Raw genomic sequence first — 27,705 nt, 5'->3', positions numbered from 1 at the left:
ACATTAATGGTCTTTCAGATGTAAACAAACAGATGAATTTGAATAATTTTCTCATCTATCATAATATTGATATCATTTTGTTACAAGAACATAATATAAAGACTTTGAGCAATATTACGCATTTGTTAAATTATTATGACTAATTATTATCAATACTAAGGGTGGAATTGCAATAATGATAAATAAGAAACTAAATGCTAAAATAATAAGCATTTATAAACATGCTAGCTCTAGACTAAGTATGATTAGAGTAAACATTCAAGGAGAAGAGATTAATATTATGTGAATTTATGCAGCCTCTGGGGCGAATTGTCAGGGTGAAAGAGAAGAATTTTTTGAGGAAGTTATACTTCTTCTTATGCAAAACAATGTAAGTAGATGTACTGTTGGAGCTGATTGGAATTGTATTATAAGTAATAAGGACTCTTCTGAACCAAAAACTTCATATTTTTCAAATACGTTAAAACAAATTGTCAGTGTTTTGAAATCGAAAGGTGTACATAGTATTATCCCAAAAATTCCTGAATATACATTTATGAGGAAAAATCATGCTGCAAGATTAAATAGAATATATATGGCTGACTTAATCGCAAATGTGAAATATTAAAAAAAAAACAATAGCAGTATCATTTTCTGATCACTCATGTTTTTTGTGTGATGTTAAATTAGATAATGTGTTACAATTTGGGACATCATATTGGAAACTTAACGTTTCTCTCCTTGAGGTTTCGGGAGTTAAGGAGGATTTTAAAGACCATTGGATAAAATGGAAAAGAGAGAGATGTAATTATGATTCCATGCTTGAATGGTGGGAGAAACTAGTAAAGGTTAAAGTTAAGGAATTTTATAGTAAAGTGGGTTGTATGAAAAAGAAAATGAGATATAATATGTTGAATATTCTTGAAAATAGACTAAGGTCTTTGCATGGAACTGCTTACCAGACAGGGAACCGTGATATGGAAGAAATAAAGAGAATTAAAAATAGAATTAAAACAATTAGGGATGAATTGAACGAAGGTATTAAGATAAGAACAAGATTAAAAGACATACAGTGTGGCTTGTCTGCAGTTTTACTCAGAATTGTACTCTTGTGATAGATCTAGATATGCAAAAAAAACTTTTGAAATATATAGAAAGTAAACTTGATGATGGTGATAGAAAACTAATAGAACAGGAGTTTGATGAGAAAGAAATATTTCGTACAATGAAAAACTTTGCGAACAGTCGAACCCCCGGTACTGATGGGCTCCCAATTGAATTTTATATAGCGAACTGGGACATCATAGGCGATGATTTTACTGAATTAGTTAATTTTATATTAAGAATTATGAAATTAGGGGGTTCGCAATATAAGGGTATAAAGAAGGATGGTGATGAGAAAGACTTGAAAAATTGGAGGCCAATTTCCTTACTTTGTGTAGACTATAAGATCATTGCGAAATGACTAGCTGAGAGAATGAAATTAGTAATGGGGAAAATCATTAATGAAGGTCAATACTGCTCAGTTCCCGGGAGAAGCATTGTGCAATGTAACATGCTTATAAGGGATATTATGTATTATGTTAATGAGAATGATAAGGAGGCAGCATTTTTAAAGCTTGATTGGCACAAAGCATTTGATATGGTAAATACAAAATTCCTGCTACAAATAATGAGTAAAATCGGATTTGGGGAAAAATACGTTGGTTGGATAAAAATGTTGTACGAAAATGCTGAGAGCGCATTATGTGTAAATAACTTCATTGGTGAATTTTTCGCAGTATCCAGATCGGTAAGACAAGGGTGCTCTTTGAGCATGATGTTGTATGCCTTGTACCAGGAACCTCTTTATGCAGCCTTAAACGCAAACAACTCTGTTACACCACTATTCCTGCCTGGGGGCTTTACGATCAAAGCCATTGGTTATGCAGACGACACGAATATCATCATTTGCTCTGATAATAGTTCATTAGAAGTCGATAGAATAGTTTGAGAATTTGAAAAGGCAACTGGAAGCAAAATTAATAGAAATGGAAAATCTAGAATTTATGGCATGGGGAAATGGAAATTTAAGAATGTATGGCCTATTGATTGGATAAAAAAGGAAAACGTTTATTTATATACATTGGGGATTTTTCATTGCAACAATTATCAGCTTACGCTACAACAAAACTGGAATAAGGGGATAAATGCATTAGAGTGTCAAAGTAAATTGCTCTTTGGCAGAAAATTAACAATCTTTCAAAGGTCTGCTTATATCAATACCTGTTTATTAGCGAAACTTTGGTATGTTGGCCACATATATCCTTTGAGCTATAGTTACGGGAACTTGATTGAGAAGATATGCTTCAAGTATTTATGGAATGGTAGATATGAACCCGTGAAAAGAACTACTGTGTATAGGAAAAAGAGGGAAGGGGGTTTGAATATGTTTGACTGTGTAACCAAAGACTTTGCATTATTAATCAACTCTTTCCTGAAAACTTATATAGATAGTTAGGGCGTGCAATATTTGTTATTACATTATACTTCCCTAAGATTGGTGAATTTGATACCCAGCGAAGTAAGTGAAGGTTTAGTGGGTAATCATCCAAGTCCTTATTATAGTATTATTTTGGATGGAGTAGATACATGTATCGATTGTCCCATGTTTCCAATAATTCCCAATAAGATTTTGTACTATTTTTTTACTGAAAAAAGTACCTATTACTGTTGAATCAAGATATCCCCTTTTTAACTGGAAATTAATATGGGTAAATTTTCGTGAGAGTAAATTTATAAGTGTTTTTGATAAAGATCTAATATATAAGTATCTACATGATGTATTAATGACAAAACAAAGATTGTACACGTTTAACCTGTCTGGAAATAATTTATGCGATCATTGTAATATGATAGAAAGTTCAATTCATTGATTTTTGTAAGAGAAGCAGACCTGTATTTGATTGGTTCTTAAGTAGAATTGAGGCTATTTGTGGTTTTAAGCCTAAAAATAACATCAGGTTTTTATATATTATTATACTTTGTAAAGATCTTCGAGTCAAGAATATATGTATCTTATTCTTGTGTTCTTACATTACAACAATGTGGTCATGCAGAAACACAAATTTATTGCCTGAAAATGTAAAGGACCGTGTGAGAATGAAGTGTTTCATGCAATACAAAGACGATATAAAATCAATTTTTGATAATGCTCATAAGATTACGAAAACCTTTGGGAAGTTCTTGGGAGAATTTAATTCATTATAGTACGGTCATTTATATTTAGTAGAACCAAGGCATGCTAATTTCATTGTAAAAAACTATTGTAAATATTGTATGTAGATAAAAAAAAAAGTCTCCTGAAAAAAAGTACTAAACTTTGAGAAGCTGAATGGGACGTCGTGTTTAGTACTAGCCCCTCGGGTATCAAAGCTATCGTTTGTTATTATAATTTGTCGACCACAACATATAGAAATGGGTGTCTATAAGAAGGTGTAAGGAAAAAGAAATACCTTAGACCTTGGTCTATAAGACTATGATCCCCGAGGGGCTCGTACTAAACGTGGCGTCCCATTGAGCTTCCGACATGTTTAGTACTATACTCTGTTTTTTCCATCTGTCCATCCCCCTGTGGTGGTCGTGCATGGTAACAATCCGTCCCGGGCTTTAAATAGTTACGCTTTGTGTAATTTTTAGGTAAATAAAAGGATATCTGGGTGTACATTTGCAACAGAAAAGAGTTTTAATAATTTACTGTATGCGAATTACACCGTTAATATTCGAAATAGGATATTATTTAAAGCCTGGGACGCAGTGTTACCATGCGCAAACACCACACTTAAAAGAATTCTAGGGATCGAGTCGAACAGGTGAGGGTCTGTCTCTTACGGTGCGTCCACACGGTCGAACAATGTCTGACAGACAAACATTATTACCAATTAACAATTGTCTGCCGGTCTTTGCCTTGTGAGCAGAGTAAAAACAGTTGGTATACAACCTCATCTGGTACCACTGTTTGTTGCCAGATCTACTTCCATCGTTTCAACGCTTATGACGTCACCCTGCTTCGCCTATGATATGGTAACAATGTTTGTCCGTCGGACATTGTTCGACCGTGTAGACGCACCTTTACCCGCGTAATATTATGAACGGCAGAACAACTCCGAGAGAAAACTGGAAGGATCAAGACGTCACACAGAGAAGACAAGGCGCGAGGCAGTTAGCGGAGGATGAAGTGGTGGTCATTTACGCGCAATAATGAATGAAGTTGAGGAAGTTTTGAAGACTCATACATCACGGGCGACAGCTGAGCTGCCTCGCAGCCAAGCAAGGTCGTCCGTCACCTTCAGCCGGATGTTGTAGCTGATCTAATTTCATCTCGACTTGCGAAATCGCTGAATAAATGAAGCATCTTGGAATCAATAGGTCATACAGCTGTCCATGGAGGAACGATCAGTCATCTGCGAGGCAGACAAACTAGGAGAGAGAGAGAGAGAGAGAGAGAGAGAGAGAGAGGCCATTGTTCAAGATTGTGAGAGAGGGAATAACAACATTAAATATTAGCATTAGATTGCTCTGATCCACGTAAACACCCTTGGGATCTGCGTGTTTTATGATCTGCAAGACATTATATTATATATATATATATATATATATATATATATATATATATATATATATAATATATATATATATATATATATATATATATAGATATATATATATATATATATATATATATATATATATATATGTCATATCACATTACCGTGATCCACATACTTACATCGAGCTTCAAATGTCCTTTAATATCTACTTCGCTCTTTACCTCGGAATTAAAATATTTTCATATATGTTGGTTCGATGGTTCGCGCCGACGTATTTCTTATCGACTAAAAAATTCCCCTTCGGTTAACATATATGAAAATATATTAATTCCAAAGTACAGCGAATTAGACATTAAAGGACATTTGTAGCTCGATGTATTATATATATATATATATTATATATATATATATATACATATATATACATATATATATAATATATATATAATTACACATATATATATATGTATTACATATATATATATATATATATATAAGTATATATTACACATATATAGATTATATAATATATACATATATATAGATGTATTATATATATATATAGAGAGAGATATTATTACACAATGATAGATATATATAAGATATTACATATATATATAGATATATTAGATAAGTACAACCATAACATTCCAATATATATATATATATATAGTATATATAATATTTATATATTATATAATATTATATACATAAATATATTATAGTATATATACATATATCTATATATAGTATATAAAGAAATATATTATATTATAATATTTTTTTATAATATATATCTAATATATACAATATATATATTTTATATATAATAATATATATATATAACTATATATATATATATATATATATACACACACACACATACAGAGAGAGAGAGAGAGAGAGATTACACGCACCAAAAAAGCATCGGTTTAAAGAGACAGTTATAGGAACATTAGGCTGGTCCTGGAATCTCAAAATTCTCGTCAAAGACGACAAATTTCAATTCCCCTTCATAGAAACAAAGTATTTGGCTGCAAAAGTAAAGTTTATGACATTGATACATCCCAATTGCTCACGTTTATATATAGAATATAATAGATAAGAAGGCCATAAGAAAAAATTTTCGCTAAAGAGTTTTGCTTTTTCTGAACGAAGCAAAAAGCAAAGAGAGAGAGAGAGAGAGACTAAATAGAAATTTATAGAAATGGCCGAGTTCAAGTTTAAAACGACTGCTTTGGAAGGAAGAGGGAAACAGAAAGAGTCGAGGAAATAGTCGACGGAAAAAAGGGTTGGAATCCAACGCAACAGAAATCAAAAATGGTCGAGAGAGAGAGAGCGTAACCAATTCCAGCGAAATTTACTCCTTGCTGAATCGGGCGTTTTTCTCCCAAAATAGGCCATCACAAAATCTCTCAATCCTCTGACGATCGTGCACACACACACACACACACATGCTTGCAGGCTCGACGCACACGCAGTCACACATGCACAAGAAATTCCGTTATGTATGTTGCATCCAATGAATTGGATTTTACTTCGTAAATTCAGTTTCCGTGCATGACTGGATTGTTCGCAACTTAAGCGATTCTCTAAATGCACTGATGTTGTTAAAAATTATGAACTCTATCTCTTTCTCTCTTTAGTTTATTTGTAATTGTTTTTTTTTTATAGATATTCAAGTATTCTCGTAACGCAAAAACAAATGGAAGCTTGGTTATAGGCTATAATATTTAAGACTGTATAATGGTTACAGAGTATCCGATATACACAGAATGACGTGTAAGTTCTCTCTCTCTCTCTCTCTCTCTCTCTCTCTCTCATCCTCTCTCTCTCCAGACAAAGCATACTTACGCTAATCTCGGCAAACTTTTCCATAAAAGGAACGTTTGAAGGTTCAGGCTGGATTTTACCATTCTTGACATCAGATTCTAAAATTACCGAGGTTACAGAGAGAGAGAGAAATGAACAATCTTATTTTTCCCCTTCATTTTGTTTGTGACAAAAAATAAAATAACCTAATTCCTTTAATTACAACGAAAATGAAGAAACTCAATTACCACTATAATTACACCCACGTGTTTCATATTCATAGTTGAAACAAATGCAAGATGTCGAATGATAATGAAATTCCATCAAAACTGAAGCTATTATACTGAAAGTCTTCAATTATTTTGTCAATTTATTTTTATGGATTGAATATTTGTGCCTAGCAACGGGACCTACAACTTATTGGGGCATCTGAACCACATTCTATCGAGAAAATAATTTCTAATCACCAGAAAAAAATTCGCCCGATTCCACGCTGGCAGATCGGGGAATCGAACTCGGGATTACCGAACTGGTAGGCGAGTACGGAAACCACTCGTCCAACAAGGAACTCCACAGATAACACAAGCACGGGTCTGGAGAGACTGGCAGGGGAAGAGACAGCAACGGGAAAAGCCTTCAGCAAAATAGCAAAAAACTCTAATATTAATTTATTAACCTAAATTATTCACATATTACCAAGCGAGCCGGTTTAAAAAAAAAAAAGCGCATTACAAGAATGAAATTAAAAAGGAAACGAGTCATTTAAATAACATGTAGTCAAATCAATCAAGGTTACTTTACAAATCACCATCACCGTAAATTAATAAACAGTAAACATTTCAATTTCAGCTAACACCACTACTCTAGCTACATCACAAACAAAAATGCAGCATCGAACAATGTAATGGTATACCAACCTTAATAAATTTCGCACCACATGACAAATTGCACACCACATGAAATAAGCATAAATACCAAATTACTAGCACAAAATAGCAATATAACATTATCAGGAGAATTACGTTTAACATTACCCTCGCGCAGTACAGAATCACCACAGACAATCTACACCCTTGAATCTGCCGTACGATCATCAAAAACCGCCCCATGATAGCAAACAGGAACATCAAAAACACACAGATAATTTGACAGAGTCAAACAAGAACGGCACCGTCCCTCTGATGGACAAGGTTCAGCCATCAAAACCATAGTCGAACTGCAGAGGGCCAAAGGTAGTAAAACACCTGCAGTTCCAAAATTCTCCAAGCTGCTATGCATGCTGTCGAGATGCATACTCGATGCTATTCCAAACCTAACTCAAGTTAACGGAAAAGTAAACGACGAAAGTCACCTACTTACAAAGGACAACACCCGCAACCGGGTAACGAGGGCACCTTCTTCTACAAGGAAACAATCAGAGAGCAATTGTTCCAGGCAGAAAAAACAGGCACTAAACCTTACAATATACAAATACGACCTTCACTTTACTAGTCGACAGGATCAAAGTGAAACATCGAAACTTAAAAAAAAAAAAAAAAAAAAAAAAAAAAAAAAAAAAAAAAAAAAAAAAAAAAAAAAAAAAAAAAAAACAAAAAAAAAAAAAAAAAAAAAAAAAAAAAAAAAAAAAAAAAAAAAACAAAAAAAAAAAAAAAAAAAAAAAAAAAAAAAAAAAACTATAGATGAAATATCCAATAATTTGACAGAGGGAGAAATACAACAGATCATTTTTCTTGCTTGGTCAGGGAAACAATTTTTCTAAGTGTATATCATTCGAATTATTATTGGCTTCAAATGAAAATCGTCCTTTTTCTCAAGTTCTTGGTTGACAAAGTTGGAAATCTCCCGCTTGATGGTAGTCGTCCTGCACCTTAGAAGTATCCACAAAGGTCTTTGAAGAAAAAAAACTGTTGGGTAGAAATGCCAGCGCTTGTAACACTGTTCTATGCTTGCCATTTTTAAACCTTAAGTGGTTTCATTACGTCGTGAAGTAATTGTCTTCATTGTCTCAAGGCAAATAATTTTTCCCGTCTTCGTTCTTTCTCCTCCTACACTGCTTTCTTTTTTTTGTGTTTCATGAAGAGAATGAGGCGTCTTGTCAGTCTCGTGAAAGGTTTTTTTTTCTTTTTTTTAAAACGTTCATTACAATATTTTTTTTAATATGTGTAAGAAAATAAGTCGCAGTTCCTTCACAGTACTTTTTCTTCTAAAATGATATTCAAATTACTGTTGAAAGTGGCACCATGCGCGAATGAGTTTAAGCAAATGATATATTGTGTCTTAATACGTGGTATTAGTTTTTACAAGTTTTAAGATATTTCTAAAGCGCCGGAGGACTTCATTATTACATAAAATTTCATTTTCCAAAATAATGTTTGGACCACAACTTGGCAAACGGACGCATGTTCGTAATGAGACATTTCGAACACTTTCAAGTTTAAATTGGTTTGATCACAGAGGTCCTAGTTTTCCCACAAAGTTCCTGATTTTTATTAAAAAGTTTCAATTTTTACCAAAAAGGACATAGTTTTCCCAAAGTTCCTTTTTGTACTACAGTGGTCCTAGTTTTCCCAAAAAGTTCCTTTTTGTACTACAGTGGTCCTAGTTTTCCCAAGAAGTTCCTTTTTGTACCAAAAAGGTCCTAGCTTTCCCACGACGTTCTTATTTTTATTAAAAAGGTCATATTTTCACCAAAAAGAACCTGGTTTTCCCAGAAAGTTCGTATTTGTACTACAAAGGTCCAAGTTTTCTCAAAAATGTATTAATTTTCCCACAAATTCCTATTTGTACCAAAGAGCTCCTAGTTTTCCCAGAAAGTTCCTATTTGTACCATAAAGGTGCTAGTTTTCCAGAAAGTTCCTATTTGTACCATAAAGGTGCTAGTTTTCCCAAAAAGTTCCTTTTTGTATAAAAAGGTCAGTTTTCCAATGAAGTTCCTATTTGTACCAAAAAGGTATTATTTTTCCCAGAAAGTTCCTATCTGTACCAAAAAGGTCCTAGTACTCCCACAAAGTTATTTTTTCGCAAAAAGTTCCTAGTTTTCCCACAAAGTTCCTATTTGTATAAAAAACCCCACTCTCATGGAAGGCTTACCTGTCAACAAACTGTATAAAGTAATATGAACAGTAATAAATAAACGAAGGTACAACACCGACGTCGGGGATATATTCCACTCCATGCGAAACTGTCTTGAAATGGCTGTGAAAAGTGCGAAAATGGAAAAGGAAATGATACATTTCACCGAGTGAAAGCCTCTCGCAGAACGTCACGTCCTGTCGCCAATAGAATATTTCTCTGACTTATTCCGCCCATATTCTATTCAGATTCGGATGGGAAATCTATTTTTACGTTATATGCACTCACAGATACGCATATACACACACTTGTATATACACGTAGCATAGTATTCTCGAGCATACACAGTTATTCAAATGCATTTATATATGCAAATATCTACGAAGCTTTTGTTGCTGTGCACATCTGTGCACGCTGCAAAAAAAAAGTAAAAAATTAAATAAAAAATAAAAGCAGGGAGAAGCATGTGCCATGAATAATAGCTTCCATCACAATCACTTGTAGTTGCACAATACGTTAAAATTACGGCGTGGAGGTTCTGGCTTCGTTATGTGTGGGGAATTCATTTCGGTGCTATAAAACATACCCAATGATTCTTTTTTTTATTTTTAACAAACAATTCAGCGTCATTCATTTGGCGGATTCCATGCTCTCTCTCTCTCTCTCTCTCTCTCTCTCTCTCTCTCTCTCTCTCTCCTCATACATTTTGATTTCGGGAATAAACTCTATTGAATCAGGTAACGTTAACTGTTGTTGTACATTGCAAACAAGGTAACGTTAACTGTTGTTGTACATTGCAAACAAACGTTATAGAATCTCGGTCACACATACTAGTTAAAAACATAAAGGTCATTCATTGCGTCTTCATTTTTCCTCGGTACATCCATGAACGAATGCCTGAAAAAAAAAAGGAATGAAAAAGAAATTCGCTGGGATAATCGTAGTTTGAGGTCCGGATCGTCATTCACACTAATGACGCTTTAACTCACTATGGAAAATTGCAACAGTTGCTATTTCCTCTCGACCTTCATTACGAAAGAACGATTTGAACCTGCCTGCCAGACTACCACCTTCGTCATTTCTTTTATACCTGATTATTAATAGAATAAAATAGAATACAATACAGAATTTAAGACATATAGGTCAAGCGTTGGGACTTATGAGGTCATTCAGCGCTGAAACGGTAATTGACAATAAAGACGTTTGCAAGGGGAAACCTCAAAGCAGTTGCACTTTGAATCAATTGTTAGGAGAGGGTAGAAAGTAAGATGGAAGAAAGTGATACGAACGGAGGTACAGTAAAAGGAACGAAAGGGGTTCCAGCTACAGACCGAAAGATCGCTGCACAGCAAAGAATCTAGTAATTCCTACAGTGGACCGCATGAGGTACGCTGAGGGCACTAACCCCCAGTGGAACAGATTATTGATGATCAGCAATTGCAGTGTTACATTAAGTGTTAGAAATACCTGGAAAAAGCTCACGTAAAACAGCAACCCCGACTAGGAATTAAGCTGGGAGGAAGAAGAACTGCGCTGCGGTACTTTAGATTTCTCCTTAAAAAGGAAAGACGACAAAGAAAGAATCTATATCTATCTTAAAACACACATTCATGTGAGTGTGCGTTTTGGTAGACTATTATGTTCATAGTGACCTATTCTGTGCAACGGTTACACGCAGTGAGATCCTAACTTTACAATTCCCTTATATTGGATATTTGAAAAACTATACTCTGTTTTTTTTCATCTGTCCATCCGCCTGTGGTGTTTTTGTATGGTAACACTGCGTCCCGGGCTTTAGATAGTTACGCTATTTGTAAGTTTTAGGTAAATAAAAGGATATCTGGGTGTACATTTGCAACTGAAAAGTGTTTTAATAATTTACTGTATATAATATTCGAAATAGGATATTATCATAATCGTTGAATGTAAGCTGAATGTAACTATCTAAAGCCCGGTTCGCAGTGTTACCATACAAAAACACCACAGGCGGATGGACAGATGAAAAAAAAACAGAGTATAGGTGTTTATTCTGTCTAACTGCATTATCTCAGTACACGAACTCTTTAAATCAAGCCAACAAATATAACAGCTAGCATAAAATGCACTAGGAAAACATCTTTGTCCCTTATTCAAGCTAGTCAACGGGTTCGGCAGCGGTAAACCCCAACACACACGGCCTAGAAACGCAGTGACCGCAAACATGGGTCTAGATTTAGACAATCCAGGCAGGTGACAGCAACGTAGATTACGTAGCTCACCAGATGACTAAAGTTTGTAATAGGGAGCGATCGCACATTCCATAGGCCATAGGGGCATGATTTGAAACTATCATAATATTCGCTTGAGACCCTTAGGCACTACACGACGGATAAAGACCGTTTCGTCCGATACTATGGATGCATATGGTACTAGCAAAACAGACTAGAACGCGGGTGAAACCTTCGCCTGATTTTATTCGTGGACTTACTAAGTTAAATGACGTTATAATTCATTCTTTATTAATGAGACAGCTATATTATTATTGCATGAATGATTGTAGATGTATGTGTGTAGATATATATCCTCTCTCACACTCACTCGCGCGCGCGCACAAACACACACACATTACACAACATCTTCAAATATAATGTCCACCTTTTCCACGTTATGGGTCCAGCGAAAAACGACGAGAGGAACCTGTCGAACTAAAGGGATGGTCTTCCTATGGGACTATAACGTATGGACATACATATACAATAACTGGTTCTGCTTCCGGGATGTGTATGGATATTGGAAAGAGAAATGTTCAGACCTGAATAACTGAATAAAGCACTTCATATGCGAGACAAGGACCGAATTTTAGTTGCATATCTAAAGGATTCTCCAGTTTTACAGACACATCATATATATATATATATATATATATATATATATATATATATATATATATATATATATATATATATATATATATATATATATATTACACAAACACACATACATATACATAAATATATATATATATATATATATATATATATATATATATGATATATATGTATATATATATGTATATATATATATATATATATATATATATATATATATATATATATATATATATATGTGTGTGTATGTATATATTACACAAACACACACATATACTATATACTATATATGTGTATATTTATTTTTGCAATCGACATTCTACATCACGTATGCTGTAGTTCATCCTGTTACTTTTTTTCGGAAGTTTTCGGATTAAGGTGTTAATATTTCAGCTCAAACAAAATACTCTTGACAAGAAATGCTACAGACTATCTAACATCGGAAACAGGTTGAATGTTTGCTGTGTTTGTGGAACGCGTATTTACATATTTAGCTGCAGTGTCGACGCATCTTTGGAAAACACAACGATCCAAATCGCATTTTATTACAGAGAGATATTGTCGACCAGAAAAATGACTATATTGTTGAAGGAAGCAAGCGTGGACTCTAAATAATTGCAAAGCGAAAAAAAAAATGCAAGTGGTTAGTCTAGATCTAAATTCAACCGAAACAGCGTGAAATAACTCCTTTCCCTTGCCTCTTTTTCTCTCTGGAATGATTTACTGCGTTCTTGCAGGCGTCGGGCAATAACATTAGCGATTATTCTCGTCAACAGTTAGTACCTCAAGATAATAATAAGCAATTTGGAGCCTTACATTTAGTTAAGGTGTGTCCACAGTACAGACAATCGTGTCATCAACACAAACAGGTTGAATATATATATGTCAACGACTGATCAGCAGACCTAGCATGTGCCAAAGATTCGGTCTACACTTAAGATCGTTTACTTATATTCGAATTCTTTCTTTCGACTGAAACAATATGAAATATAAAAAAAAAAAATGACGCAAACGGTATTGCAAAAATCTCTTGCGAAGCTAAATCAAATTTCTTCTCATTTTGTATCTTTAAGAGCAAAGTAGCGATCTTTAAATGTTACCGTAAGTGTTCCGGACATTTATCTTACAACGTATGCATAGGAATTTGATTGATTTAGTTTTCTTATAAGTCTTTCAAGAATATTAGAGGAAGACCACCTGACTAGGTTTATTTCTTAGAGGGGTTACAATCTTCAGTAAAATGTTTACAATTTCAATATATCCAAGAAGTCCTCATTACCATTTACATTTTGTTTGTAAGAAACTGGAAAACTTGAATGGTTTATAATACACTCATAACCTTAATCTTTTCTAATACTTGTCTTCTCCCCTCATAACTCTGGCGAAGTCCTTCCCTACATACATATCCTTTCCCTTCTCAGAGCTGACCCCCCTGTACGACCGTTTGCCTACAGGAAAGAATGAGAGAGAGAGAGAGAGAGAGAGAGAGAGAGAGAGAGAGAGAGAGAGAGAGAGAGAGAGAGAGAATTTCTTTAAAATGGCTGAAAAAAATTCTCGCATTCCATTCTTCTCTCACTCTTTGATATGGGATTTACTTTGATGTTATTCACACTGAATAAAAACTGTGGATGAATAGAATGAATAAGTTTACATATCTGGAAGCCCTGAGGGAGAGGCGCTTCTTTGTCCTTTTTGGGACGACAATATATTGCTACAGTAACTTGGAGAGTTTGTCATTATTATTTTTACCATATTCATTGAAATGCGACTGATCGCTAAATGGACCAGTATTCTGCAGTTACCGAGTTTAGCCAACAAATGCTCAGTTACGGAAAAAAAAGTGTGATCGAAGTTTCATTACTATCTTCACTAGATATCTTAAGCGGACACATTTAGTACGATAAGAGCCACGGAATAGATAAAATAGGAATCTAATCAGGGACATTTGTCTCACTCACAAGGTATGTTTACACCAAAGACCTTCAAAGAGAGAAACTGCACCAGAAATGTTTTCTTTGCAAGCGAGAACCCTGATCTATGCAACGACTGATTGACATCGAAGACATTTTGGAGTGAAATTACTAGAAATATCCGATTGACTTATAATATACCCAGTGAAGATGAGTGGCTATTTTGTGATATATATATAATTATATATAATATATAATATATATATAATTACATGTATATATATTATTATATATATATAATTATATATATGTATATATATAATATTATTATATAATATACATATTACATGTATATATAAGAAAACAACTTGGAAAAGAACTACAACGAAAAAAAAGGCAGGAAAAAAGGAAGTGTAGAGCTGCGACGAGGAAATATTCCCAGTTGGTCGCCTGCCAGAACAAATAAAAAGTGGCTGATGACTTGTCTGAGATATCCATTGGAATTGGGATCTCATTCATAAGACACCATATTAGTTCCTCTTGATGGGAAGAATGCCAGGAATGGACGCAGAGGGAGAAGATGGAAGGAGAAGAAGAAGAAGAAGAAGAAGAAACAGAGGAGAAAGACGTGAATTTCGTGTCCTACGCAATTATTGACTACGTGGGCTGCGCAGGATAGGCTGAGCTTTCAAAAGGGGGATTCTGAGCCTTATAAATAACTTTTAGGAAACGTCAAAAGTGTCATTTTACAGAGTTATCTCTCTCCTCTCTCTCTCTCTCTCTCTCTCTCTCTCTCTCTCTCTCTCTCTCTTACACATACACAATATATATATATATATATATATATATATATATATATATATATATATATATATATATTTATATATGTGTGTGCGTGTGTGTGTGTGTAATCTTACACCAAGTTATAATAACATGGCTTCTGTACGAGAATAAAAAGAGGCAATGGGGCTCTTGAAGTTTTTCATGTGTGAAAGTTTCCCCCATTCAAAGACGCATCAATATACAGTACACAGAAGAAGGAGAAACAGATAACGAGACGAATGAGGCAGGGAGATAGATAGATAGAGACAGATAGATAGATGGATAGATAGATATTGAGACCTAAATGACCATCCCAGGATGAAAACTGTGTTTTTCAAACTCAGTTCAGAATATTTTTTTTCCTGTTTCTTCTTGACTCCAATTACTGTAAACTTTAAGGCGAAGGTTTACCTTATTACATATTCGACTAAAAATATTTATCTGATTTATGCCTCAGGAAACATTGTTTTATGTAACAGCCAGGATACACTGATGGGTTACATGATAACGTTCTTGAAATTTATGTGGTGGGATTTACTATAATAATTTGCAATCAATGGTAGAAAGAATATTATAGTTGGAGATAATGTTTAATTGCTATTATTCATGTGATGATGCATATACTAAAGGTCTGACCGTGTGCACTTCTAATCTATGTGTCTGTGTCAGAAATGTCAGACAAATAAATAATAAACAATTCTGTCCTTCCAGAACTGCCAAATGACAGATGATATGTTTTGTTTACGTGTACAAATCTCTAGGGCCTGCACGTGATAACATAACTGGCAGTAGAACAACTCGAAATTTCAAACAACAGACAGGAAGGTTCTCCTGAGGAATGGTTTATTCTACCGGATAACTTAAGACGTCTGGAAAGAGCGACGAGTTTGTAATTAATCCCACGTGATGTTCTGTTCCCACCCAGTTCATCTTCCAGCGGCACGTTCAAGTGCTTAATGGTGCGTTCAGGAGCTGAAGATGTTCACAGAGGTGCGATGATTTCGCCTCATCGGATGCTGTGATTAACAGTTCTCATTCGAAATGTAGGTGTTCTACCCGCTGACTTATTTTGCAGAAATGAATAGCTGAACTGAGCTGAAAATAGAATTTACGCCAAAGGCCAAGCATTGGGACCTATGAGGTTATTCGACAGTAAAAGGTTTGAGAGGTGTAACAGGAGGAAAACCTCAAAGCAGTTGCACTATACTCTGTTTTTTTCCATCTCTCCATCCGCCTGTGGTGTTTGCGCATGGTAACACTGCTTCCTGGGCTTTAAATAATATCCTATTTCGAATATTAACAGTGTAATTTGCATACAGTAAATTATTAAAACACTTTTCAGTTGCAAATGTACACCCAGATATCCTTTTATTTACCTAAAACTTACACATAGCGTAACTATTTAAAGCCCGGAATGCAGTGTTACCATGCCAAAACACCACAGGCGGATGGACAGATGGAAAAAAACAGAGTATAAGAATCAAGGGTGGAAAGTAAGATGACGAAAGAGAATATGAAAGGAGGTATACAGTAAAAGGCACGAAAGTGGTTGCAGCTAGTGGCCGAAGGCACTCTGCAAAGAGCGGGGAGAGCTGAGTAACAGTATTCATAACGAAGCAAAATCTGCAAAGATCCGAAAGGCAACTGATATCAGGTATCGAAGAGGCGAAACCAGTTCTCACGAGACGTTGCATTCAGTCGGTGGACGTCAGAAGATTAGCCTTTACAGCGACAGTCGTCATTTGAGTTCAGACTTTAGAATGGCACCTGTGCTACATAAAATCCCGGCAAAACGAATTTTAAGAAAAAAAAATGGATACAGAATAACAATCTTTCTTCCTTCAACGAGGTTCATAATGATCCAATGATTCAGGGTTGGTTGCTGGTCAAAATATATTATGGCTGTTGCTTTATTCCTCAAGTGGCGATATTCAGGGTATTCATTTTGATATTCTATATCGGAATATAATACAATATACATTACAGACCAAAGGCAAAGCGCTGGGACCTATGAGGTCATTCAGCGCTTAATGGTAAATTGAGAGTAAAAGGTTACAAAGGTGTAACAGGAGGAAAACCTCAAAACAATTGCACTATGAATCAATTGTTAGAAATGGAGTGTGGAATTTAGGCTTGAAGCCAAGCACTGGAATCCAAAGGATGATTCAGCGCTATAGCAATTGTCAGGAGAGGTTGGAAAGTAAAATCCGAGAAGAATATGAAAGGAGGTAAAGTAAAAGGAATGAAAGGGGTTGCAGCTAGGAGCCGGAGGGACGCTGCAAAGCACCATAAGTAATGCCTATATAAAATACAAAATATCTCCCTACGGGAGATATTTTATATTGGAATTCTCGTTAGACGTTTTTAAACGAGTACCTATGTCCTTTCTACTGAACGACTTTCTTATGCATGAGAATATCTTCAATCTCAGTTGGCAACTTCAAAAATAGGCGTCTGAACTCGTCAATGAAAGTTTTACGATGATTCTCCGGTCACCAAAATTCCCTCAACCGAACTAATTGTACCAATATTAACATCTCCCAACACTAAACGCATCATTAAGCCGCTGAACGGGCCATAATGAAAGATGATCGCGGAGGAACGAGCATCGTACCGGATTAATTAAGAATCTCTTCCGTTCGCAGGCGGGTAAAATCATTCCCCCGCCTCGCGAGAATCGTTCTACATTCTGTTGGGGTCTTTGGATACATATGTGGGTTTGTGAGAAAAGCGTGAAATTCTATTCGATGGGAATGATCTCCTTTTCACAAATGATTCAAGGACAACTTCTCAATGACTCGTGTTACTGTTTCTGAGCCTTCTATCCCGACCAGTCCGCCCTTGGGAGACATTTCTTTCCACGAAATGAATCACTCAGGGATGTTGACACCGCAAAGCTGTGACGAACAAAGGACAAAACTTTTCACAGAATTATTCATGTTTAAAAGAAGAAATAAGTATCAACCATTCAAATTTCAATGTGGAAATTAATTTTGCAAACATTTTTGCAAATGTTGCTCGTCAATCTTTAAGTGTATGCCCACACGATTATGAAAAAAGATATATGCAAATATACGTGTTGTGTATGTGCGTGCGTGTGTGTGTATTTTACCTAATAACCATTTTCTAAAAGGTATATATGGCACTGGAGGGTGACAACTTGCGCTTATTTACAAAACCAATTTTGCCAAAGAGGACGTTGGAAAATAGGCCTCATGAGCCACTACTAAAGAAAAAGGCTACTGCAGTATTGGAAAGAAGATGAAAACACGCAGCTCATTATTTTTTGTTATCCATTAATTGTATTCTGGACTTATCTAAACTTTATATCCTCGGAAATTCCAAAGCAAAACCATTTTATATGCAAATAAAGACACGGTTTTGTTATGAGTTCCTGATGACTTTTTATTAATCGCTGGGGAAAATAATTGGATCTGGCCTCCTTCCATTTAGACCGCAGTGAACTTAGATCCCTCCGAAGCTCACCACTGGAAGACCAAGAATAATATATTTCTCGCCTAAAGGAAAATGGAGCAGATTAATCAAATCTAAGTCTTTCGGGAATATTATAAGGAATGAAGTGGAGGAGAGTAGTTTCAACTAGAAAGCAGTTTGGTAAATCTCTCTCTCTCTCTTCTCTCTCTCTCTCTCTCTCTCTCTCTCTCTCTCTCCTTCTCTCTCATCATATCCATAGAAAATATTGAAGCAAGTAAGAATTTGATAGACTTTAAAAGTCACTTATAATCAAACATTCGATAGCAAAAGTTCTAGATATGTTAAATCTCTCTCTCTCTCTCTCTCTCTCTCTCTCTCTCTGTCATCATTACCAATAGAAATATTGAAGCAAGTAAGAATTTGATAGACTTTAAAAGTCACTTATCAAATATTCGATAGCAAAAGTTCTAGATATGTTAAATCTCTCTCTCTCTCTCTCTCTCTCTCTCTCTCTCTCTCTCTCTCTCTCTCTCTCTCTCTCTCTCTCATCATTACCAATGGAATATTGAAACAAGAAAGAATTTGATAGACCTTAAAAGTCACTTAAAATCAAATACTCGAAAGCTAAAAAGTTTTAGATATTTGAAGGACTGATCTAAAAAATAAAAATTTTAACTACCGTAAAACTAATTTGAAATAAACTTTTACGGTTTAAGAATTTCCCCCTCATCTCTCTCTCTCTCTCTCTCTCTCTCTCCTCTCTCTCTCTCTCTCTCTCTCTCTCTGCTTCTTTTCACCGTTGACCCCGTCATATTTCGATTCCCCAAACGTTAATTGCCGGTATGAAGGAAAAACGTTCAACTTTATTTTCAACTTCAAGTTTGGAATTCGTATTATATTAGCAAATTCACTTTCGCTAATTTATTTGACACTGGCTCGATATACATTTACATAAGCCTTACGTAAACACATGTGAACATTTACATGTGCAAGCTGGTATATCGGCGAACTAAATCAATATTACGAATTAATCTCAATGTGATAAAGGGTTCCCGTAACATCTTATTTACCTAAGGGCAGGCTTCAATAAAACTGCCTTAACAACAGAAATAAGCAGAAAGCACCCGTAACAATTTATCGTCTTCAACGCAGTTTTTTTTTTTTTTATTTATTATGGGGCTTATAACTCTCCTCTAAGTATCAATATTCCTACCCAAGTACGATAATTATCCAAATCTTCTTTCCCACCGTTATCCCTCCATTAAGGGGTCGGTTGCCTGATGCGCCTTCTCCTCCTCTGCCTTCTGTCAAAGGCATTATCCTCCACCAAACCTCTTCTCTCCATTTCTTCCTTCACTTCATCTCGCCATCTCATTCTCTGTCTCCCTCTCGATCTTCTTCCAATAACAGGTTTCTCCCAAGCCCTCTTCACTCTCCTCAACACACGCCCATACCACCTCAGTCGTGACTCTCTTATCACCTCTGTCATCTTTACTAAGCCCACCCTTCTTCTTATTTCGTCATTTCCCAATCTCTCAAGCAGCGATATTTTACTAATTCACCTCAACATTCTCATCTCTGTTCTCTCAAGTTTTACTTCCTCTTTTCTCCTTAGAGCCCATGTTTCTGCTGCGATCATTATCATTCGAATCCTTGGAACTAATATACCCAGCTATGTATATATCTAACTCTACAGTAATCTATGCACACGCCTGAATGCTACGTGTATTCTAGATAGGTATAAACAGTAAATATTTCAATTACTGGTAAATCACCCACTTTAAAACTTAAAACAGCAGCCTTACCAAACGCCAGCCAGCGTTTTCACTTCAACCTCATCGGCCAGATAGATATCCATGATCGATACCACGAAGGCAAGGTAGCCGGGGCTACGGCTCTTATACAATATGTGAGTCTAAAATGTTGAAAATGAAGCTCATTTCCGTAGATCCAAATAGATTTGACCACTTAACGAATGGTAACACTTAATGGAACCCTTATTTTTTACGAAATAATCTTTTTCACCTGGATATGGAAATTATACAAAATAGATATGAAATAACAATGCCAATAATACATGAATAACAGTATAAATAGGATATTAAATAAAAACATGAAAATATGAGACGAAAGAATTTCGATATAAGTTAACAATACCAATAATATATGAATAACAGTATAAATAGAATAATAAATAAAAACATGAAAATATCGAAAAATAGAAAAGCCAAGTATCTAAACCTATATCCTTTTAATGTAAACAAGAGGAAGACATAAAACTGGAAGCAGAAACGGGATGAGATCAGCTGTTCCAGCTGCTGAAGGTGATGATAATGAGCACCATAATGATGATGATGATGATGACTGTAAGTCTTGGAAATTAGGATTCCTGGAAAAGTTCGGAAGGATCCACTTAACGGATTCCACGAAGGTCCTCCAGAATTCCGGGATTTTTTTCCCCAAAGCAATTCGAGGCATTATGGCGCTTAAGATGTAATTAGGATATGAGGAATCGTAATGAAGACAAAAATCTCATTCCATTGTAATGATCAAGAATTGCTTCGACGCTTACCTACGCATTTCTGCGTGCTTGCGCTTAGAGGCGTTAATCTTCACTCCAGAAGTTTTATTGACAGTAAATATGAAATAGTTGCTGACGACAAAGTATATATATATATATATATATATATATATATATATATATATATATATATATATATATATATATATATGTGTGTGTGTGTGTGTGTGTGTGTGTGTGTGTATGTGTGTATGATCACGGTGATGTGATAAGACTCATATATACATATACATGTGTATATACATACATATATATTATATATATATATATATATATATATATATATATATATATATATATATATATATAAAACACCCACTATGAAACATATTAAGAGCGATTATATTTTTCCATTTTGAAAGAATACGAAAATGTGGTTTTCTGAAATACATTAGCTTCCAGTGACAGCACGAAAGACAATACATATCTGTGTATATACATAGTACATACACACGCACTAGAAATACGTAAATGTGATACGACTGACGAAGAATAGAAGAAGACTCAAGGCCATAAAGACGTTACAGATGAGGAATCAGATGAACTTAAATAAATCAGAAGAAGGAAAAAACAAATAATGTGGACATCACAGAAATTTGCAAAAGTCTCTCGAGCAACGCGAAGCCTTCAGGATAAAATGGTGGAATTCGATCCTCGGCACATTTTCTGACACATTTTTGTCACTGGTGCCAGATTTGCTCCAAAGCTGATGTGAAAACGCCAATGATCATCACCTAGTATCCAAAAACCGGCACCTTTCTTTACGCTAGAGGAACAGCCGATCAAAAATAGAGCCAATTAACGACGCAAGAACGTTTTTCTAAGGGGATTTACGGGCTGCTCTATGAGCAAGAGCCCGTGCTGGCATAAGGCCAGCTTAATGATAATCGAACAACTAAGGGAACGGCCTCAGCCGCTTTCGCCAGCCTGTGATCGGATCTTATAATAATGTATAACACATAAAAAAGTCAAATTTCCTAAAAGTGAATTTTTTATTTATTTTGCTATCAGCATTAAGTTACATCTCAAAGCTTTTGAACCTGAGAGTGATAAATACTGGCCCCAAAATATAATTACCTCAGCGCGAGACAACGCTAAAGTCAAGCATAAAAATGTTTTTCTTAGTTAAAGAGGACATCAGTTAAAACGCGAGTGATTGACTCTGGCAATTTCATAAGATCTCCTAAGCATAAGCGCATCAGCGACTGAGATATTAAAAAGGTACAAGTTGATCTATAATTAAAAGTAAGAGAACCATAATACCTCTAATATTAAGCCGTTTAGCTGCAACTTTTCGCTCCAAGAAAATAGTTCTACACAGATTGCACGTTCTTGTAACTATACTCGGTTTTTTCCATCTGTCCACCCGCCTGTGGTGTGTGCGTATGGTAACACTGCGTCCCGGGCTTTGGATAGTTACATTCAGCTTACATTCAACAATAATAACAATATCCTATTTCGAATATTAACGGTGTAATTCGCATACAGTAAATTATTAAAACACTTTTCAGTTGCAAATGTACACCAAGATATCCTTTTATTTACCTAAAACTTACACATAGCATAACTACCTAAAGCCCGGGACGCGGTATAGAGGCTTCACTTCAAGCTGTGATATAATTGTTTCCTAATTCAAATCCTGTCATAGTTCTCCCAGTAGTTTTTATATGAAAATATGAAAAGAGAAAATAAAGGAAAATACTTCAAAGAAATTACCGAGTCTTTCTTTGTGGTTTTCTGCTGGAAATCTAACACAAGTGGCTAATACTGTGTGTCAATTTGTATAACTGCATAATAATAATGCTAACAAATGTAAGATCTCATGATATCTTTTAGATGATGTACTTTGCGAAAAGTAAAAAAAAAACTGATGTAGAGATAAGAAAATATATTCGAGAACGGAAGGAATGACAAAACGAACAATTTATTGTTGTTAGTCAATCTACTGTTGGAGAAAAAAGCTATATATAATAATAATAATAATAATAATAATCAATAATAATAATAATAATAATCAATAAATAATAATAATAATAATAATAATAATAATAATAATAATAATAATATGCAAATCTCCCCTATAAAACAACAGACTATCACTGTTTCCAAGCACAATGTAAGAGAGTTCACACTGTACGTACACGTCATTCATTCAAGTCGAATAACATCAAAGTCAATCCCACATAAAACAGTGAATGAGGTGCCTTAAGGGTTTTTTCTTCTTTCTTCCTCTTAAAGGAAGCGTGACTGTCGCTCCTTCTCTCCTTTCGCTAAAAAGGAAAAGGAAAAGGGGCACAGGTAAAGAGGAAAGGTCAAAGGGGATAGGTCTTGAGAAGGTATTGATCTTGAAGGAGGAGGGTCAGCTCTGAGGGCAACGTCTGAGATCAGGAGAATCCTCTGAGGGAAAGAGCGCAGTTACCAGGGGGATGTGAAGTGGAGAGGGGGTAGGGGTGGTACAAGGGACGCATCTCAACAAAAGGTTGAGGGTCAGTGTCACTCTAGATGAAGGGTTGCGGATCATGATGAGAGGTTGTGCACCCAAGAGAAAGGGTTTAAGACGGCCAGCAAAGTTCCGGACAAGACTAAGCTTTGCTCGACTAACTTTGTTCGATGTGACGTCAGAAGCGGAGAAACCACGGCAAAGTTCTGACTTTTCTCGCTGTTTCTCCGCTTCTGACGTCACATCGGACAAAGTTCGTCGACCAAAGATCGGCCTAAGTCTTTGTTTTGTCTCTGGAGGACAGGTGAGACCCATGGGTTCAATTGTAATTATATCTTGAGGGGGGGAGTGTGGTCTCTCATCGCAACCATGATTACCATCATCATTATTCAGAAGATGAACCCTATTCGTATGGCATAAGGCCACAGGGTTGACTTGAAATTCAAGCTTCTAAAGAGTATGGTGTTCATTAGGAAAAAGAGAAGGTAAGGGGAAATACAGAAAGAGATCTCATATTATTAAGAAGAAACACTTCTACATTAATAAATGGATGTAAATGTACTTAAATGCAAAGAGAATGGCAGTAGGGAAGTGACGTCATAAAACTGAGAGAGCACAGCAGACCTGATGTAATTGTCAGATAGAGTTAATGAAAGGAACATTCCAGTTATTTCCCCTTTAGAACACTCCCACAAATAACATCAAGGCCTTCTCATGTGGCGGGACTGACAGAGTAGCACTGTGGAAATCAGACAGCAGTATTTAAGAAAAGAGTAATACTCTCGAACATTTTTGAAACAGAAGTCTTAGACTCTACGAAGATAATATCAATGGCCTTCTTAAACCAATCTTTAGCCCAGAAATAATTCAAAATAAAGGTTAAACTTATTGGTATTATTCCGACGTTAGTTCGAAAGCAATCATTCAATGCGATCTGATAGTGTAGGTTATTTACGGCTCATTAATCTTTGGGAACTGATGACTATCATTCTAATTTGTCTAAAAAAAGGCTATAGTTTTAGTGGGATATAATATATGGAAGCATAGAACATACCACACGGTTTCACAATCCGCAACCATAGCAAATGTTTTGGCATTCGAGTGATGATAAAAGTTTTCACGCAGTACCCAATAGACGAAGAATGACTTCAAAGATTCGCCATATCGACGAACACAAGAATTATTACGAAATTCCATTGGAATGGATAACCACGAATGACTGAAAAGGAGAAACTGTGAGAAGGGGAAATGAGACGCGAAGGAATACGGAGCGTTCATTTCCTGTGTTGTAGCCATACAAGTGCTCCCCACATTAATCTCTGTTGACGCAACAGGAAGCAGAGGAACGAGTAGTAATAGTAAGAGGAGGAGGAGGATGAGGAGGAGGAGGAGGAGGAGGCGGACCAGGAAAAGAGGGAGAAGATATATAAGTCAACATTCTTTGTTGCTGAGGGAGGATCCGGCTCTTTCTAGCAGATGAGTCAGATCTTCAAAACAAAATATTTTTCGGCTCCTTGAAGGATCATTTTCAAACGCAAGACAGAGATGGGACATTGCATAGTAATACTACTCCCCATGGAGAGCACGAAGGTTTCCTTTCCCATGGCAAACATAAAGGTTTCCTTTCAAGGCCTATGTGGCTGAGGTGTGTGTATTATTCCAGTGCATGAGATCCTAACTCTTCCAGCTAGTTGTCCTGTCAATAAGCAGTAATACGGAGAGGGAAGAATGTTCAAATGTTCCTTTTACTCTCACAATGAATTCAGTAATATCTCAATTTTGACAGAATTAAATTATCTCAATTTTGACAATTAGATTATCTCTATTTTGACAGAATTAAATTATCTCAATTTTGACAGAAGTAAATTATCTTCAATTTTAATTGGACAATTTAGGTTATCTCAAATTGACCAGAATTAAATTATCAATTTTGACAGAAGTAAATTATCTCAATTTTGACAATTAGGTTATCTCAAATTTGACAGAATTAAATTATCTCAATTTTGACAATTAGATTATCTCAAATTTGACAGAATTAAATTATCTCAATTTTGACAGAAGTGAATAATCTCAATTTTGACAATTAGATTATCTCAATTTTGACAGAATTAAATTATCTCAATTTTGACAGAAGTAAATTATCTCAATTTTGACATTTAGATTATATCTATTTTGACAGAATTAAATTATCTCAATTTGGACAGGTTCATATTATCTCAATTTGGCCAGATTTAAATTATCTCAATTTTGACAGAATTGAATGATCTCAATTTTGACACAATTAAATTATTTCAATTTTGACAGAATTAAACTCAATTTCTGCACAAAGAGACAAGTATTTCAAACAAATCTCGAAATTGCTCTCAAAGTTGTATGCCAATTAATAATTATAAACAAATGGTCTTAGGAAGTTCTGTCTGAATGTGTGAAATTTTTTAAATGCAATTTTGAGATTAAATCAGTGGGAAAATGACTTTACAATACTTGATCATTTTTCGGTTAATACAAATTGACGAACAAATGTAGGATAATGTATTTCCTTAAGACCTCTGCATATTCCCTTTGTTTTGCCGATTCTAACTCCCTTTGATCTTTCTTGCTGTCTGGTTAAGTGATGATGCGATAAATCGACACAGGAAGCTTCCTTCTGTCAAAGAAAATTGGATTCCTGGAGTCTTATTAAGCATGATGTACACGTGAACTGATTTCGTATTAATTAACTCGGCTCGGGTCATGAACTGATCAGATATCCTAACAAACGAAGCGATACTTCAAGCCTCACTTTTGTAATATTTCAAGTTGGAACTCATACAGAACATCAAAACTAGTAAACAAACCCTTATGAAAATGTCACTGTATATTCATACAGACAATACTTGAGGCACAATACTGAAGGAAAATCACAGCTTCGTTATTTCTAAACAATCGTGGACATTATTTCTTTATCGCTACAAATGTATCATGGTTAGAACTCGATCACTTTTACTGTTCAATGCTCTTCATGGTTTTCCTAGTCATCTAGAAAAATATTTTTGCTATTTTCAAACATAACTTCTGGTTTTATGAACATTATGAAGAACTCTTCTCTCTCTCTCTCCTTCACGAAACAAATGAAGAGCAATCATTATCCTCTTATGTCAGCATGTGTTCAGTATCACGCTGCGTAGAATCCATAATCAGAAAACCGTCTTCCATTCATCTTTTCTCCCTCGCGCTCCCAGATCCTAAAACCCACAAACAGACAGACAGAGACGGAGAGCCAGTCACTCTCTCAGCTTCAAAGCCGCCACAATATGGTGCATGAAGCCAAGAGAGATATAAAACTTTATACATCCACACTATTTACCATCTTAGAGTCGAGATAATGGAAGCCATCCACTTTGCCGCCCCGCCACATTTACTAGAGCTCTCCCATACCTTCTCCTTTCCGCTATCTTCTTTTCTAAACTCTTCAGAGTGGGCCAATGTTTGTCATAGGGAATGTAGCGCTTTTCATACCGAAATTGCAGGCGTAGAGGCTTTAATGGTCTAAAGCTTTTAGAGTCCTGCATCCTAGTTGCATCTGGGAGGGGAACACTGCACTCGCCAAGGGAATTATAAACCTCAACATGTGTACGAAAGCAAGAAGTAAGCTGACATTGTAAGGGTCGTGATACTGTTAGAAAATTCCTAGACTTCTTTTATGCAATGTTATCATCATTATCGTCATTACTGCTCTATGAAAACAATCATCAACGTAAATATCTGGCTACATTTACTGTTAATCTCTTAACTTTTACTTTTTTTATACTTTTCGGATACGCTGACCACCACGAGCCTTGAAACAAATGAAGGTACTTCGGCTCCCATGGAGGGATTGGAACCCACACGGCATGTTGACCTCATCCTACCCTATCACGAACCGATGAACCGGTTCGAATCCCACCACTGGGGTCAGTGTTTCTTCGCCTGACTCGTTGTGGTTAGCGAATAAAAAAAAGAAGAAAAAAAGACGATCAAGAAGTTAAGTTGTCGCTGGAGGAGTTACAAATTCATGTGCATCTGGTAAAGGAATGAACAGTTTATATTCGTACACACACACACACACATATATATATGTATGTATGTATATATATACATATAGTATACACACACGTAATATATATATATATATATATATATATATATATATATATATATAATATATATATATATATAC

Source organism: Macrobrachium nipponense, chromosome 23 (assembly GCF_015104395.2).
Source record: "Macrobrachium nipponense isolate FS-2020 chromosome 23, ASM1510439v2, whole genome shotgun sequence".
Taxonomy (NCBI): domain Eukaryota; kingdom Metazoa; phylum Arthropoda; class Malacostraca; order Decapoda; family Palaemonidae; genus Macrobrachium; species Macrobrachium nipponense.
This window is presented reverse-complemented; position numbering follows the sequence as displayed.